Source organism: Adiantum capillus-veneris, chromosome 4, assembly GCF_014529385.1.
Source record: "Adiantum capillus-veneris isolate H3 chromosome 4, ASM1452938v2, whole genome shotgun sequence".
Taxonomy (NCBI): domain Eukaryota; kingdom Viridiplantae; phylum Streptophyta; class Polypodiopsida; order Polypodiales; family Pteridaceae; genus Adiantum; species Adiantum capillus-veneris.
In genome coordinates this window covers 61529186-61546951 of record NC_140934.1, presented here as the reverse complement: position 1 = coordinate 61546951, position 17766 = coordinate 61529186, and positions in this window count along the sequence as shown.

The following is a 17766-nucleotide window of genomic DNA, read 5'->3' as shown; positions in this document are numbered from 1 at the left end:
GGCCGACGACATGAGGTCAGCAGGTGCGTCAGATGGCATCTAGTGGCGTCAGGAGGGCGAACGAGGTCAATATTTGCATGCAGATGAGGACGGACACAACGTGGGTGTTTTCTTGTGAGAGTTACGCAGAAAGGTCATCATTAGAACCACTTTTTGGGGCCACTTCACGTGGTGGCGAGATGCATTATTGGAAAAAAGCTGAGTGCCAGGTGTGCGGATGATGCAAAAAGGTGACAACTATGCACTGCGAGGTCAGTTTTTGGCCTGTTCGGGGTCCGTTTGAGGTCATCTAAAAGGCCAAGGGTGCCCAAGTAATAAAGCTAAGTGTGGGAACTGAAAAACAAGAGAGAAGACCAGAAAAAACGTGGAGAAGAGAGGAGGAACAGCCGCAGGTGTGTTTTTGGTGTTTTTGGAGCCTGTTTTGGCCGTAAACTGCTCATCCGAGGTCGGATTTGAGCACTTTGACATTGTAGACTGGGGTTTTGGGCCGTTCCGGACGCGATGGCACTGTCCATTTTGCCAAATTCCTCACTCTTTTCTTACTGTTTTTCTGTGTAAGTTTCTCCTATGAGCGAAGTTTCTGCTCTAGTTTGTGATTGTATCTGGTATCTTTTACCCATATTGTGTGAGCTGTTTGCCCCATTGGTGTTGGCCCAAGCTCATTTGTATCTAAACATCAGAAATTCTCCTCTTTTGAGCTGAGTTTTTTGGGTGTGTGTGTGTGTGTGTGTTTGTGTGGAGTGGGCAAGTGGATAGTCTCTCTCCTCTCACTCCAGAGGTGTGTTCCCTATCTCGGCCAGGTGTGTTGTGTAAGCCGAGTGGTGCCCCATAGTGTGTGTGTGTGTGTATCTTCCCAAGAGTGTGTGTCGTGTTGTTATAGAGGCGTTGTGTGTGTTTTCATCCTGTTCACATTCTTTTGGCGCCCCCACGGAGGCTCTTCTTCGAGTACCTTCTGCTTCGAGCTTCGAGCTTCGAGCTTCGAGCTTCGGGGTTGCAGGTTGCAGATTACAGGTTACAGGTTACAGGGATAGATACACGTACAGGTGATTCACACAGGTACAGGTAGCTGGAGTACAGTGATATACTAGTAGTGATGTCACTTGTAGTTGTTGTGGATATGCATCACTTGGCGCCTGTTTGAGCGCATTGTCTGTTGGATTGTACGTTACTTGTGGAAACTGCCATTGCACGCATTTGTGGAACCATACTTGGTTGTATTTGGCAGTCCCAGCCATTTCTGAGACTTGGTCTGGAAGATAGTCATTTCTGAGACTTGACTATACGCGATTTGCATTAGCCTTCGTGTGAGGGTCGATAGCGTGAGGTTTTTATTGAGCTGGGGGATTCTCAAATGTAGAGATCCTTTCGGTGATACAAGTAGCTGGAGCACCCTTTTTGTGACCTCGCCATAGGCTATGTACTAGTGAGTCCTACTTGATGCTCGGGTTCTATTGTTGACAGTTTATGCATACATAGACAGTCTATATTTTGGGTTCCTACTGCTCTACTTCTGGGGAAACTCTGTCGAAATTTTCCCAAGTTATGATGGCTGGTTTTTTGGTATTTTGAGCCATTTATGTTGTTATGCTGCTGAAAGTTTGGCAAAATCAGAGGTTGAGTCAGGTGTGCCTTCTTGGGAGCTTCATGGTTGGCTTTAATGGATGATCAAAATGGCCCTCAGTTCACTCCTTTTCATTTAACTCAAAGAATTCAGATTAATGTTCATGTGTCCAGGAAGATCTTTTTCCAGTAGCGCATAGTCTTTATGTTTGGGCCAAGAAGATTGAGAGAGATCCTGGAATGTCCTTTGCCTGTTGTCATTCCGATGATTAACTATGAAAACTCATTTGATGTGCATGTGTTTGTCCTTATCTAAAGCTGAGCTCCATTGAAGTTTCTGGGGATTGGGTAGTGAAAAGTTTTGGGTTCTTGCACGTGTGTTCGAAGGGGTTCTCAAAGCATCATAATTTGGGTAGCCATGGCTTTCTCTTATCCGGAGTTTCATGGAAGGAGTGATGAAGATGTGGAGGAGGACTTTCTGGAAAAGATGGAGGTTGCCTGCATTAGCAACCAGATTCATGACCCTGCGCAGATGTTACGCCTTCTCCAAATTTGTTTGAAGAGTGATGCACGAGTTTGGTCTAAAGCATTTGAAGAGGAGTTGCGTGTGGATGATCCACCTGTAAGGTTGAGTTGGGACAATCTACGACATGGGTTGGAAGTGGAGTTTGTGAAGATAGAAGATCCTGACAAAGTGTGGCAAGAAGTACAGGCTTTGGTGAAAAAGGAAGGTGAGCTAGTAGATGCGTACATACATAAGTTTTCATTGGCATGGGAGCGAATGTGCAAGGCCTTAGCACCACAAGTACCCCCGCCTGACATGATGAAGAAGGACAGGTTCTTGGCTGGTCTTTGGGAGAATATACGTTGGAGAGTGGAGCTAAAGAAGCTTAGGACATATGAGGATGCACTAGAGGTAGCAAGGAACAAAGAGTGGAAGCTGAGGAAAATGAGCCAGTTAGGGGTGGAGTCTTTGCCAATGAGGTCTGAATTTCAGCCTATAGAGTCTTTACAAGGGGGCATGTCAGGGGTTCATCATGAACCAGTAGTTCCTGTTACTACTCAGGTTATGCCAGCAGTGGTCACTACAGCAGTGCAAGATGATGGGCTAAGGCAAGACATGAGGCAAATGGTAGATTTGATGAATAATCTCAGCCTAAACATGCTAGGTCAAGTGGGAAATAATCGAGGTCGAGGGAGGTTTGCAAATCAGCAAGGAGATGAAGAAAGGCCTAGGAATGGTGTTGGACAAAGCAATGGTAGGTTTTGGAGGCAGACGCCCACATGTTATAATTGTGGAGAGTTGGGTCACATCAGCCCGCAATGTGATAAACCACTAAGGATGGGGGGAGACATGTGTCCATTGCCAAGACAGGTGCTAACTAGGTCAAATGATTATGGCATCGAAATTAAGGGAGACGAAGGAACCAGTGGACTGACCCAGGAGGAAAAGGGAAAGACAAAAGTGCTAAGTGTAGTCACCTTGGAGAAGGCATCAAAGCTAAAGGATACATTAGTGATGCCTATTGGGAAGAGGACCACAGAGGATAAGGAAGGAAGAAGTGCCCCAGGTCCTAGTAAGAAGAAAGGAAAGAGCCATGAAGGCGAGGATGTCAAGGCCAAGAGGAAAAGGAGAGCTCGTCGAAAGTTTCATGTTTCAGATTTTCCACTAGGGGATGGGCAATTAAGCTATGACTTGAGGGAGGATCTGACGAGCAGGAAGGCGGATGTTACTTTTGGGCAGCTTATAGAGATGGTGCCTAAGCTAAAGCGACAGTGGAAGAGGATGGTTAACCCAATGGAGAAAGAGCCAGAGAGAGGTTCAGTGAAGGTGTTGGCAATGGACGAGCTACCAGACATTTTTCCAATAGTAGATGTGTGGCATAAAAGGAAAAATTTGGGACAAGGTTATGTGGATGGCGGAGCCCAAATATGCGTCATAACACACTCATGCGTTGAGAAGATGGGTCTCACAGTGGCTGGGGTGTCAGGGTTTCGGATCAGATTGGCAAACCATCAAAAAGTAAAATGCTTAGGTGCTGTAAAGAGCTTAGAAGTGGAGGCATATGATGCAAAGGCAGTGGTTGATTTTCATGTGATGCCAGCAGGGTTGGGAGCATATCCTATTATATTGGGAAGACCATGGTTACGTGCAGTGGTAGCTGCTCAAGATTGGCGACATGGTACGATTAGCCTCTATGGAAAGACAGGTACCAAGAAGCTTTATAATATGGACACAAGGAAACGATTAGAGGAGCTTTATGAAGATGAGGATGAGTCTAGTGATGAAGACTCTTCCACGGTGACAGATGAGGACAGTGATAGCACTACCAGCAGTGATGAGGATGCTGATGTTGCATTTCTTTTGATGGACAAAGAAATCCAGGAGATTGGTTTAGCTGCATTTGCGAATGAGGTTGAAGATGAAAGTGAAGGGCCTTATGAAGTGATTGAAGGGCTGATGCAAACCAAGGTTGAGTTGTCAAAGAAGCAGGAATTAATGACGCAAATGATTAGTGGAGACCTCTCAGCTATGGAGAAGGATATATTTTTGCATATGCTGGCTAGTTTTCCTGATTTGTTCATTACTTCATATGAAGAGATCAGAGGGTTCAAGGGTGAAGAGATGCATATAGAGCTGAAAGAAGGTGCTAAGCCAGTGCGGCAAAGGCTAAGAAGGATGGGTCAAGAGCAAATGGAAGCCTTGCGGGTAGAGGTGGACAAGTTATTGAAGGCAGGGTTCATAGTTCCAGTGGAGACCACAGAATGGGTGAGTCTAGTTGTAGTCAGTCCAAAGAAGGATGGGAAGTGGAGAATTTGTGTGGATTTTAAACCCTTAAATGCAGCCACTAAGAAGAACCCATATCCTCTTCCATTCATTGATCAGATCTTGGATTCAGTGGCAGGTTATGAGAGGTACAGTGTGTGTGATGGTTTTTCAGGCTATTTTCAATTGAAGATTGCTCTTAAAGACCGCACAAAGACAACTTTTATTACGCCATGGGGCTGCTATTGCTACACAGTATTGCCATTTGGGTTGTCAAATGGACCTTCCTTCTATCAAGAGAGAGAAAATTGGGTGTTGGAACCATTCATTGGTAGTTGTGTTAAAGCTTTTATGGATGACTTCTGTGTCTATAGCAGTAGGGCTGATCACCATGAGAAGCTGCAGATGGTATTGGCTCGATATGATGAATGTGGAGTACAACTAAATCCAAAGAAATGTCATCTAGCACAGCCAAGGGTGAAGTTATTGGGCCACATGGTGTCAGAAAATGGCATTGAGGCTGATCCAGACAAGGTTAAGTCTATTATTCTTCTTCCATCACCTATGAGTACGAAGCAATTGGCAACCTTTATACACAAAGTGAAGTACATGGCACGGTTTATTCCATTGTCTTCGCAGCTTCTTTATCCATTACAACAAGTGGCAAAGCATGATCCATTGCAATGGGATGACAAGTGTGAAGAAGTGTTTCAAGAGGTGAAAGAGGTGTTAGGGGGTTTGTCAGCCATGCAGGCTCCTGATTGGGAGAAAGTTTTTTATGTAAATCCATCAGTAGGGGATGATGCCATTGGAGCCGTGCTATTGCAAAAGGGGAAGGGCAGCCATTATATGAGGCCAGTGTATTGTGCAAGCCGAGTGAAGTTGGTAGCGGAGAGAAAGTTATCGGAAGTAGAGCTAGTGATGGCCATTGTAATATTTGCTTGTCGACGATTTCGTCATTACTTGCTACCACGGCCTTTTGTTTTCTTGACGAGTTATGCCTTTTTGCAACAGTTAATTAATGGTACTAACATGTCAAATGTAGTGAAGAAATGGGTAATTGAGCTGCAAGAGTTTGAGTTCTCTTTTCTAGTGGAAGATAGTACAAGGGCTACCCTAGCTGATTTGTTGACCTACAAGGAGAATCCCCTTATTGTTAAGGAAGAGGTGGTGAGAAAGGTAGTTGAAGAAGTGCCACAGATCAGCAATGCACATGTGTTGTTCTTTGATGGTTCATACAGAAAGAGCCACGATGCAGCTTCAGGGGGTATAGCACTTTATGATCCAGAGGGGAAGCTAGTATGCAAGAGAGGGTTCAAATTGGATGCGCATAGTAACAATGAGGCTGAATATGCTACATTGGAAGCCGGATTACACATTTGTTTGAAGCATGGGGTTCAAAGGTTGAGCATAAAAGGTGATGCCTTGTTAGTGGTGAAGCAAGTGCTGGGTGTGTGTGGAAGAGCAAGAACACCTCATTGAAGGAAATGTGCTTCAGAATTAAAGGCCTGTTAAAAAAGTTTGAAGCATGGAGCATCAGACACATTGAACGTGCTCTAAATGGAGAGGCACATGAAGCAGCTCAAGGCATGATTGGGGAGCTATTCGTGTTGAGGACCAATTTACCTCTTTATCATGGCCGGGAAAGTTTGGCTCAAGAAGAGGAGTTTTTGCTAATAGGAATCATTCCAAAGGAGATTCAGAAGTCTAAGAAGTATGGCTTTGTGCGTAGAGCATACAGGTACAAATTGATTGGTGATGTCTTATACATGAAAGGGGTTGATCTCGTGTTGAGACGTGTACCTTGGCGGGAGGAGCTTTACAGAGTGTTGGAAGAGAATCATGAAGGTGCATGTGGTGGCCATTTTGCTCTAAAGATCACCTTGCATAAGATTTTGCAAGAGGGGTATGTATGGCCTAGTTTGCACAAGGATGTTCACCATTGGTGTAGGTCTTGCAATAGATGTCAAGAATTTGGGAAGAGAGTGTTGGAGCCAGAGCTACGAAAAACCATTATGGCGTTTGATGTGTTTGAAAAGTGGGGGATTGATGCAATAGGCCCATTACCTATCACAAGCAGGGGCAAAAGCTATATCTTGACGGTAGTGGACTATCTCTCTAGATGGGCAGAGGCTATAGTAGTAAAACAGATCACTCCAAAGGATGTGGCAAAATTTGTGTATGATGAAATATGTTGCAAGTTTGGGGTGCCATTAGAGCTACTTTCAGATAAGGGGCCAGGATATAGAGCTAAACTGCTAGACTGCTTATGCACAAAGATGAAGATTAGGCACTAGCATACCACTCCTTATTACCCACAATGTAATGGCTTAAATGAAAGATTCAATGGTGAGTTGGTACAGATTCTTTCGAAAGTGACAGAGCACCAAGAAAAGAATTGGGATTTGGAATTGCCTAGTGCATTATGGGCTTACCGTACTTCGGTGAAGACAGGTACAGGGTTTACTCCATTTCATTTGGTGTATGGAAAAGAAGCACTATTGCCTGTGGAGGTAGAGTTGCCTGCGGTCAAGATGTTAGAGAAGTTGCTTGGGTCGCCTAGTGATGCATTCAAAGAGAGGCTCTTGCAGTTACAAGAGGTCCAGTTGGATAGGATGAGCGCATTGGAGCATTATGGGCAGATGCAGGATAAGGCTTTGGCAAAGATAAATGAAAAGGTTAAAAGTAAGGGTATCAAGAAACATGACTTGGTTTTGCGCTACAATAGTATGCTGGACAACACCTTCCAAAAGAAGTTTCAAATTAAGTGGGAAGGCCCTTTCAAGGTAGTGGAGTGTTTTCCAAATGGCACATATCAGCTGGCTAACCTGGATGGTGTTCTACATAAGTCAAAGGTAAATGGGTTGCGTCTTAAATTGTATCATGCTAGATTGATGATGGTGGAGCAAGATGAGCTGTCTGTGGATCAAGCAGTGTTGGTGAGGGATGAGGAGACCTGTGATGCGGCGAGTCTCATATCTCTCTTTGCTGCTGCTGATCATGAATGATCTAGCAGGCTAGGGGATGGGCAAATTATGTCAGGATTTTTTGGAGCAAGGGATTGCGCATATGTACATATACATGCATGGTGCATCAAATAAAGGATTGCCCATTTTCCTTAGCCAGGTGGTTACGTGGGGCCCACATGTGTACAGGTAGGACAGCATGTACATAGTGCATCGATTTTCACTATCACCAGTACCAGTATGTTTTTTCTACAATAAGGAGGAGTTGGTAGCGCATAAAACTTCTCGAGGAAGCTATCCGCGGGCCGACGACATGAGGTCAGCAGGTGCGTCAGATGGCATCTAGTGGCGTCAGGAGGGCGAACGAGGTCAATATTTGCACGCAGATGAGGACGGACACAACGTGGGTGTTTTCTTGTGAGAGTTACGCAGAAAGGTCATCATTAGGACCACTTTTTGGGGCCACTTCACGTGGTGGCGAGATGCATTATTGGAAAAAAGCTGAGTGCCAGGTGTGCGGATGATGCAAAAAGGTGACAACTATGCACTGCGAGGTCAGTTTTTGGCCTGTTCGGGGTCCGTTTGAGGTCATCTAAAAGGCCAAGGGTGCCCAAGTAATAAAGCTAAGTGTGGGAACTGAAAAACAAGAGAGAAGACCAGAAAAAACGTGGAGAAGAGAGGAGGAACAGCCGCAGGTGTGTTTTTGGTGTTTTTGGAGCCTGTTTTGGCCGTAAACTGCTCATCCGAGGTCGGATTTGAGCACTTTGACATTGTAGACTGGGGTTTTGGGCCGTTCCGGACGCGATGGCACTGTCCATTTTGCCAAATTCCTCACTCTTTTCCTATTGTTTTTCTGTGTAAGTTTCTCCTATGAGCGAAGTTTCTGCTCTAGTTTGTGATTGTATCTGGTATCTTTTACCCATATTGTGTGAGCTGTTTGCCCCATTGGTGTTGGCCCAAGCTCATTTGTATCTAAACATCAGAAATTCTCCTCTTTTGAGCTGAGTTTTTTGGGTGTGTGTGTGTGTGTGTGTGTCTGTGTGGAGTGGGCAAGTGGATAGTCTCTCTCCTCTCACTCCAGAGGTGTGTTCCCTGTCTCGGCCAGGTGTGTTGTGTAAACCGAGTGGTGCCCCATAGTGTGTGTGTGTGTGTATCTTCCCAAGAGTGTGTGTCGGGTCGTTATAGAGGCATTGTGTGTGTTTTCATCCCGTTCACAACGGCTTGTTGGACCGAATAATTGTCAACATTTTAAGGTTTTTTAGGGACCGGGCCTACAATTTTTGGATCGGCTTTGGAATGCATGCTAGGTGATCAATTTTTTCTTCTCAGGGTTTTTTTTGGTTGATCTCCTTTGATACGAGTTTTGGGATATCCTTTACAGTGTTCAAAGTGGACTCCATTTGGTCAAATATTATTTTTTATATTCATCGTTCATCAAAGAATCTAGTATTTTCTTTCAATCATAGCGAAAATAGATTATGAAAGGGGAGTTTTTCTTTTAAGAAAACTCTTTAGAGGAGAACCATAAATTGTTTCGGGCTGATTTCATTGCCATTTACAAACATTAAAATATCAAATCATTAAATCATACACATAACTTGAAGATAATACCACAATTAATATTGACAACTTATTGAGGACCGAATTTGCTTGGAGCTAGTCCCCCCTCTAAAAGGTCTTTGTATCATAATTCTCTCAATGAGAGATTTGACTACAATACAAGCTTGTGATCTTGTGGAGATTTCCTTGAGCTAAGAAGATTATGAACTTCATGATTCCACGGTGTAACCCTCCTTCTCAAGCCCTAAACACCCCAGCAGGGAGAAAGAACTAAAGGTAAGAGATAAATGAGGGTGAAAAAAAGTTTTTCTTAAGGAAAGAAGAAATAATTTCTATTATGCTTACTCCATGAGCCAGCTTTAAGCATAGCTAGAATAATAGAGAAGAGAAGAATATCTTTCATGCATTCACTTTCTTGGATGGGATTGGGATCTATTATCGGTTTTGTTGATCCCACTCCCATCCCACTATGTGGGATATGGTGCACACTTTGCTATGTTAGACTCACTACACTACTCTCTATAATTAACCAATTTGAGTCGTGGGTGTAGATACTTAAGTGCCTATTTTCAAAGGCTAAGAGGAGTAGCAACTAAGGTTTTGAATTGCCAAAGCATACACTAAGTAAACACATAATTTTAATTAACATGGCTGACAATAACCAAGAGAGTAGAATGAACATTGATAACTTTTGATTTTGCACATGAAGGTGCTAATGATGATGCCCCATGTTTGTTAATTATCTTGTCCCTAGGTTGCAACAAGCTATAGGCAACCCTGCTTTGCAAGCCGAAGTTACTCAACAACTTCGTGCTTATGGGATTTCCTTTCCTCTCCAAGAGGAGAGAGAGCTTAGGAGGCCTCTTGATGAGACCCCCAAAAAAAGACTCTCTCCCATATGAGAGGAGGAATCGAAAGAACAAGAAAGGAATGAATCCCAAAGTTCCTCCAAAGATGTGGCTCACGAAAATGGCGGACTAAACAATCACCAACTCCTCCCAAGAGGAAACGGTTAATCCATAATCCTTCTCGTCGTCACTCCAAAAGGGAAGAGAGGAAACAAAGGAAGAAAAAGGCAAGCAAGAGGTCACCCTCCTCTCCTTCTTCTTCACCTTCCTCCTCTTTCGATGAAATCTCTGGATATTCTCCTAGAGAATACAAGAGGGGAGGACATCACAAATCTTGCCCTGCATGGGGAAGATCACAAAAGCTCAAGAAGTTCAAAGAGGGAGGAAAGAGTATCTCTTTTCTCACCTATGATGGCACCTTTGGTGCTACTGACAAAGTATTGGCCTTCATTCAAGAATTTGATGGGCCTTTAGAGACAAGGGCTTCACGGAGTCCTCCAAGCTATGCCATGTAGCTATGCACTTCCAAAAATTGGCTCGTCAATGGTGGGCTAGCCTTCGTGGTAACGGTGATGCCCCAAAGACATGGAAAACTCTAGGAGTTTCCATCATGAAGCAATTCCTTGCAAGTGATGCAAAGGACAAAGTGTTTACCAAATGGTGAATTTTAAAGCTTCTCTCTCATGAGTCTATCCACAAATATGTGGACAAGTTTTGGGATTCACATCTTAAGGCTACTGTCTTTCAAAAGATAGTCTTTTCCGTACAAAAGAAACAATTATGTGCGGGATTAACTAAAGAGATGGCAAAGTATGTCAACTCTCAACGGCTTGGTTCTATCACCAAAGTAATCCACCACACCATGGTTGCTTCGTGCATCAATTTCCAACAAGGGGCTAGACGGAATGTCAAGCCCATGGAAAATAAATACAAAAGTGATGCCAAGGGGAAAACCAATGCCCAAAATTCTTACCAAGGCTATTCCAACAACAAAAACAATCGGTCCAAGGAGAAGGGAGTTTATAAAGGTAAATATAAACTCTCTCCTAAAGAGCTAGAAGCTTTTTGTAAGGACCACAAATGTTTTGAGTGTGGGGAGCAAGGCCATGGTTATCGTCATTGCTCCAAGAGAATTGCCCACAATGAGACTCCTAGAGCCTCTATGTTTGAAGCTCCAAAAGAGGATGCTCATTGCCAAGGATTTATCCTTCCCTATGCTTGGGAAAAGATGCAAGAGCATGATGCCTTTATTTTGTTTGACCCTAGTTCATATCCACGGAATTGACCACCAAGCTAGGCATACAAGCCCACGACATGGGAGATACATTAAAAGCCAATGGATCTACCAAGGGATAAGACATCTCAGTTACTCCCTTAATTGGAAAATTGAGGCTTCATGTCCAAGCTATGTGGACAAAGAGAATTTCTTCATCTCCCCTCTCAAACATGAGAATGTTATCGCTGGGGCACCATGGTTTAACCGCATGGCTTCCAACATGATGTTCCCTGAAAGGAGAATCTACTTTACCTACAGGGAAGAGAGCATGTACATAGATGCTAATAAGTCGGGAGCACCATATCCTTGCAATAACACTATGAAAATCTCCAAGTGTTTACCGCACTGTTTTACCGCGTTTTGTAGAGAGAAGGTGCAAATTCAATGAGAGAAACAAGAGAGAGGAGGGCGGGTTTTTTTTGTGTTTAAAGTATTACCGCTAATGAGTCGGGGAGCATCATATCCTTGCAATAACACTATGAAAATCTCCAAGTGTTTACCGTACTGTTTTACCGCGTTTTGTAGAGAGAAGGTGCAAATCCAATGAGAGAAACAAGAGAGAGGAGGGCGGGGTTTTTTTTTTGTTTAAAGTATTACCACTATTATTACTACTATTATTACCGCGCTCATTATCATCATTATATCCGCTGCCCAAATTTAGTACCTAAACTTTCAAATTCTGGCCTAACCCCTCCCCCCCCCCCCCCCAATTCAAATTTTGGTGTTTTCCTCCTCTCAATAAAAATTAAAGAATATTGTATATAATTTTCAAATATAAAAAAGAAGAGAAAGAAAGAGAGAGAGAGAGAGAGAGAGAGAGAGAGAGAGAGAGAGAGAGAGAGAGATAGAGAGAGAGAGAGAGAGAAGGGGGGGAGATGGAGGCGGGGGATATAAGATTACACTTGGTTACAGCTAAAATAATTATTGTCAATTAATTAACATAATTGAGCATATTATCAAATCTAAAGAGAGTAAGAGGAGAGAGAGAGAGGTGAATGGATTACACGAACCAAAAACTTCATAACTGCAAAATGTTTATGAATCATCTTCCAAAAGATCTCTACATGAAGCATCATCCAATTCTAAGCCCATGGCTCCTAAATCAATAAAGAGAGAACGGAATTGTATTTTGTGGATGCATTGCCAGCTTCATCATCTTTGAGCTCGTCATCCTCCATCTCATCATCTTCATCATCATGACAATCATCCTCGCTAAGACTTGCTGCCGCCGGACTTGATTCATCGACCTCCCTCTCCTCTATTTCCACCTCATCCAAAGTTGGAGGTGGAAGAGGGTCGAAGATAGTCTCCACTTCATTAGTGGAAAAAATGGTTCTCCCCCGAGGGGTTACGGGAATTACGAACCAAAGTTTTGGTTGGTGGATTGCTGGGATATAGCTGACCTGTAAAATAGAAACTCAAAGTGAGTAACATTGGTATAACTAACGCTACAAGTAAATAAGAATAAAAAAGGTACATGTCACTCACCTACTCACAATTGTGCGATAAAACTAAATTGTCATACCTCCCTGTGTGATGCACACTAGAGTCCACCATGTAAAGGCCATTCTCATGTCGTCTAGACACATTTGCAAACCACTTGCACTCGAAGATGAAGCTATGAAAGGTTCTAAAATTAACCTTTAGTATCCTTTCAATAGTTCCGCAGTACCTTGCTTCATCACCGTCTGTGTCAAATTTGCCCATGATGGCACAATCCATGGTGGTTCTACGCTTGTCAATGTGGCACGTACGAAAGTGACGACCCTTTGACCACATAGAGTTAAAGGAAAGGCACTACAAAATAGAAAAATATATTAATTTATCAAATACATATTAAAGATAATTTCAAAAAATAGCGAGACAATATGGTTTATGTATATGAGTACTCTACCTTTGGTACGCAGCCTCGTGCATACTCCCATTCTTTGTTGGTGATGTCTTCTCCACGCGCTTTTGCCTCGGTCATTCTCTCATGAATCCACTCTGCACTAATGAGATATGGGAAACATGCACGGTGTCTAGGCACTTGGGGTGCCCTCCTTCCTCCATGTGCTTGTTTCCATGCTTCCCTCTTTTGCAAACGCCTTGCCTTTGCCACTGTCCACAAGTCCACCCACTTGGTCATAATCTTTGCATTGAGAATGCAAAAGTTATCAATCATTCTATAAGAAACTAGGCAACTAGGCTCTATTGGATCCTCCTCCCAACCTCCATTTATAGGTGGGCTCCTAGCCCCTTGCCCTAGATGGATCCCCTGTCTAGACTGCCTAGCCCGGCCCTTGGCCGTAGTCCTTGCCTAGTTCTTAGGGTACAGGACCCGTGTCTTGACATTACTTCCCCCTTAAAGAAGAGTTTTCGTCCTCGAAAACAAAAGTGGGAAATTGCTTCTTAAGAATACTAATGTTCTCGTTACTGACGTCCCATAAGTGAGCCAGTTGTCTGTATGACCGATAATTGGTGCAGTGAGGAGGTTCAATGAAACCAAGAGGAACATCTTGATTTTCAACATTGTTGTCCGTTTGCAACCACTTGGGTCTAAATGGTAACTCCATATATAACTCACTTGAGTGTTGTAAAGGAGGAACCACAACTAAGAGTTGTCCAAAGGAATAACCAGTTTTCAAATCTTCTGAAGGTACTAGAATAATGAAAGGAAACCTTGGCGTAACTTTCCATGCAATTGTGAGCCAGATTTCCTACTCGCCTGAGTATCTTGAACAGTCCGTTACATGTTCATCCCTAATGAAGGTTACTTGCCAACATGCTTTGTCAGCACACCTGGTAAGTCCTTGACGTATGAAATTATTGACACAATCTCCAACCCCACCACAAGAGGTGTTCAAAGTCGAAAATCGTACTTAAGCAAATTCTAGAATAGGGAGAAACTCATCTATTTAGAAATGAGTTGTGTTAATGTATGCTCTTAGCAGATCCTTTAGCACAAGATACTCTTTGTAATCTTTGTAATCTGCCTATCCCCTTGGATAACTGACAGTACTGAGGTGTGTTTTCCTCACGGTTTACAGACAGTCATCCCAGATGACTGGTAAACGTGAAATCACAGTAGTGTTTAACATTGGTGAAGAATCAAAAATGTCCGAAATAACCATCGTGGTTAACTTGAAAAAATCCACAAACACCCAAACCGAGCCATGACCTCTATTGGTGATTAGTAGACTCAAAGGTAATCTCATAGAGATAGTGCACATAAAGTGCAAAATGCTTCATAAGCAACAATCTGTGGAATATGCATGCCGTTCCAAATCAGCCCTTGCTAAACACTAGGGCCCATAACACCTAGTGTGCATGCATTTAGCAAAAACTAATCCGAACCTGTATATCCATAATGATCCTTGCCAATACTTATGGAAAAATGTGATGCGCCTAGCACACATTAACAAGAATGTAAATAGTTCTAAAAAGAAACTAAATACTTTCATTTGCAAACTTTTGCAAGCTTTGTTGAAATGTCTAAACCATAATAGAAGGTGAAACAGTGATCACTTCTAGGTACAAACAATGAAACTTTGTCATTTACTATATGTATAAACAACCATCTGTAATGTTGTTTAGCAGCACTTGTACCTTAACAACCATTCTACGTATCCGATAATTTCTGGCCACCAAAATTGCTCCTGATACGTCGTGCTAAAAATGGTCTAGAAAATAGATGTGACTAGCACCTAGGGACTTTGTCGTGACACATAATTGAAATAATGGTGCCAGTGTCAGTCCATAGACTCATATTCTCCACATGTGGAATATGTCTCAACTAAGGATGTCTGAAAAAGAACATCCTACAAGTACAAGATGTACTTGTGTGTGGAGGTAGCTCTAAACACTTTAAGACAAGAGTGAGAGGGACCCTCATTCATTGCTCCACACTGGCTAAACCGAACTCCTTGAGTTCCTAGACCATGTTGTATCCCATGTGACAACATGTGCCAAATTGAACCCTACAAGTAGGTTCGTAACAGCATAAGGCAAAAAGATAGATTGGCTACTTGGACCAAAATACTTTGTGCCGACTGCCCTTGGCAAGACTCTGTAACATTCAAGCGTACTTATACGTCTTGAAAAACCAAGCAAAGCATACTAAAAATGGAATAACACCAAATCAATAGATGCGTACCTGGAGGTTTGAACGTAATGTTCACTTACCCGTATTCAAACGGAGAGGAGCATGTCTCCTACCTGAAAAAACAAACAACATTGCACTGGGAAGCCTCGTTGTTGCCTTTGCAATCCAAGCTCTTGGATTAGAATCTACGTAGTCAAACCCCTTAATAAGACTCTTTGTAGAAACTGCTCAACTAGCAGATAACGGTAACCAACATAGTTAACCGTGTACAGATTGAGGGGAATCAACTTGAAAAGTGTGTTCATCTGCTACCGCGTGGTAGATTGCGGAATTCTTTCCTTGAAAGTTTAACTAGGAGAGATCAATTGTGATCCTCAATGCAGATCAAACTGTGATCCTTAATGCCTATGGGGTGATGTAGCAATCACCTGTCAGGTCTTACCCCAAAACAATATGTCCATAGACACTCCGTAGTGCTATAGAGAGAGCAGGAGACCCACACAAGTGAACTACCGATCTCTTATGGACAACCATGCTATCACAAATGATTGCTACGTCTATACTCCGTGGTAGAGAGCAGCTGGTGTGAGTTTAAGATTATAAAAAACTCAACTTGAGTGTCGCATTGAAAACATGTAGTGCAAAAATGACACCCTAAACATCCATAATGACAAGACTCTTACTTTTCCATTAACGTCGATGTGTACTTCCGTGGGTATATCTTGAAAACAATCACCCAAAGAATGCCAATAGTTGGGTCTTACCCTTATCGTAACATCGGCTCTTAGCCCTTATGCAAAATAGTGTTCAATCAACTAACCGATGAAGACTAATTTGAGTAGCATCTTAGCCACGTGCTAACTGTGAGTTAGAGCAACTTGGCTCAAGCTGACTCACGAGTAGAATATGTAGCAAAATCTTCTTAGAAGAGTTTCGTTATTCTTGAAAGAAATAAGAAAAAGAGAGAAAAGAAGAGCATGCTGGGCTGAGGAACTTTCCTTAAATTTGTAGAGTGCGTGCCCGAAATGTGTGCTCTTAGACATCTTATGCCTGAATTGCAGCTTATCCTATAAGCATTCCACAATCTGCTGTCTGTATGATGCTCTCATCGAGAGAGGCAATAGAAAACACAAGTTTAATCTTGACCATCTACCGTGTAGGGTTGTGACTGTATGGGGATGACTTAAAAGGGGCACCTTGCCGGTGAATCGAGACGAAATTGTACATTCGTTTTAGTATTGGTGAGTGTTGATAGCAACCAACAATCCATCCGTACTCTGCCCTTGATAGAGTTGCGAGTGTGTTAGCGGAAGCGTAATCCATGAAGCGGTGGAATTTATGCCACCTGGTTAGCATGCTGTGCATAAAGAATGGTAAGCTCTCGCGCAGAGTGATGGCCTCTACCGTAAGAACCAAAACTGTAAGTATCTTTCACAATTGAAACTGGTAGGTATTTGTGAGCTGCGATCCCTTACTTTGCCAGTTCTGTGAAGCCGTGCTTCCTATAAAATTCCCAAAGCACTTTGCTTTGCACAATGACAGTAATTGCCAAGTAAAGTGTAAAAAGGAAGAAACAGGAAAAGCTTCAACTTGGCTAACTTGGTCGTTGTTGCTGCAACCCGTTGTCATGATAGTTGGGAGAAAAACTCATTCGAAAACGGCCCATAGCCATATCTGCACATACGCCCTCGGATGTTGTATACACTCATCTGGTACATTTTCTATTCCTTCCCCCTTGTGTATGCTCATAGCATATGCCAAACGTGGCCAGCTTCAATGAAAGATGTAGAAATTGAAGCCTTGATTCATAGAACTCTGTCTGGTCTCGTTGCCGACAAATGCTATTAACGACAGCTGTCATAGCAAAGAGAGACGACCTTGTCGTTTATGCACAAAAAGTCGACCGTGTCGAATTGTAAATGTAAGTGAAAATTAGTAGAACACGCACAAGTTATGCATCTCAGACCTGCTTGGTTATATGAATGATAGTCGTGATCATACATTCCATTGCATACGAGAGTTTATCAAGCACATGCTCAATAACTACTCTACTTCATGCTGTCAAGGGCCTTGCCGAAAGACATGATATTGAGAATCGTAATAGTGTTCGATGTTGATCTACCATTGAGCTATCAAATGCCAGCTATTATTAAATACTGCTTGATCAAAAGCAACAAGTTAACATACCTATTGGGCGGGATCCTGCCCCCAATACATATTCCTAGGCAACCTTTCCGTGTTGGAGCCCATAACATTCCTGGTCTGGGTAGTGTTGTTGGAGACCTGCTTCGTAGTCCGAATTGTGGTAACGTCCAACTAAATCGGACAGAATGAACTGACCATGGTAGTCACTTAGGCACCATGGTCAAGATAATTACAGGCTCCTGCAATACCATCATATACACAAAGCTATTAAAAGATAAGAAGGTAAAACTCAAACCTCGTAATCCATCCGTATGAGGATGCACCGTGAAGTATCTCCTAGATACAAACATCCTTGAAGATGTACCGATTTTCGACCAAAATTCCTTGAAGCCACGAACTCAATTCCCGCATCTTTTATCCGCCATGGAAACCCATGGATGAGCGGAAATTGTTCTCCCGCAGTGTGTGTTCGAGCCCACCATGGAAAAAGCCTACACCTAGGATGGCTTCCAGAGCCTGTGAGACGGTGGCCGTTTCCGCAATGCAACAAGAGGTGCATG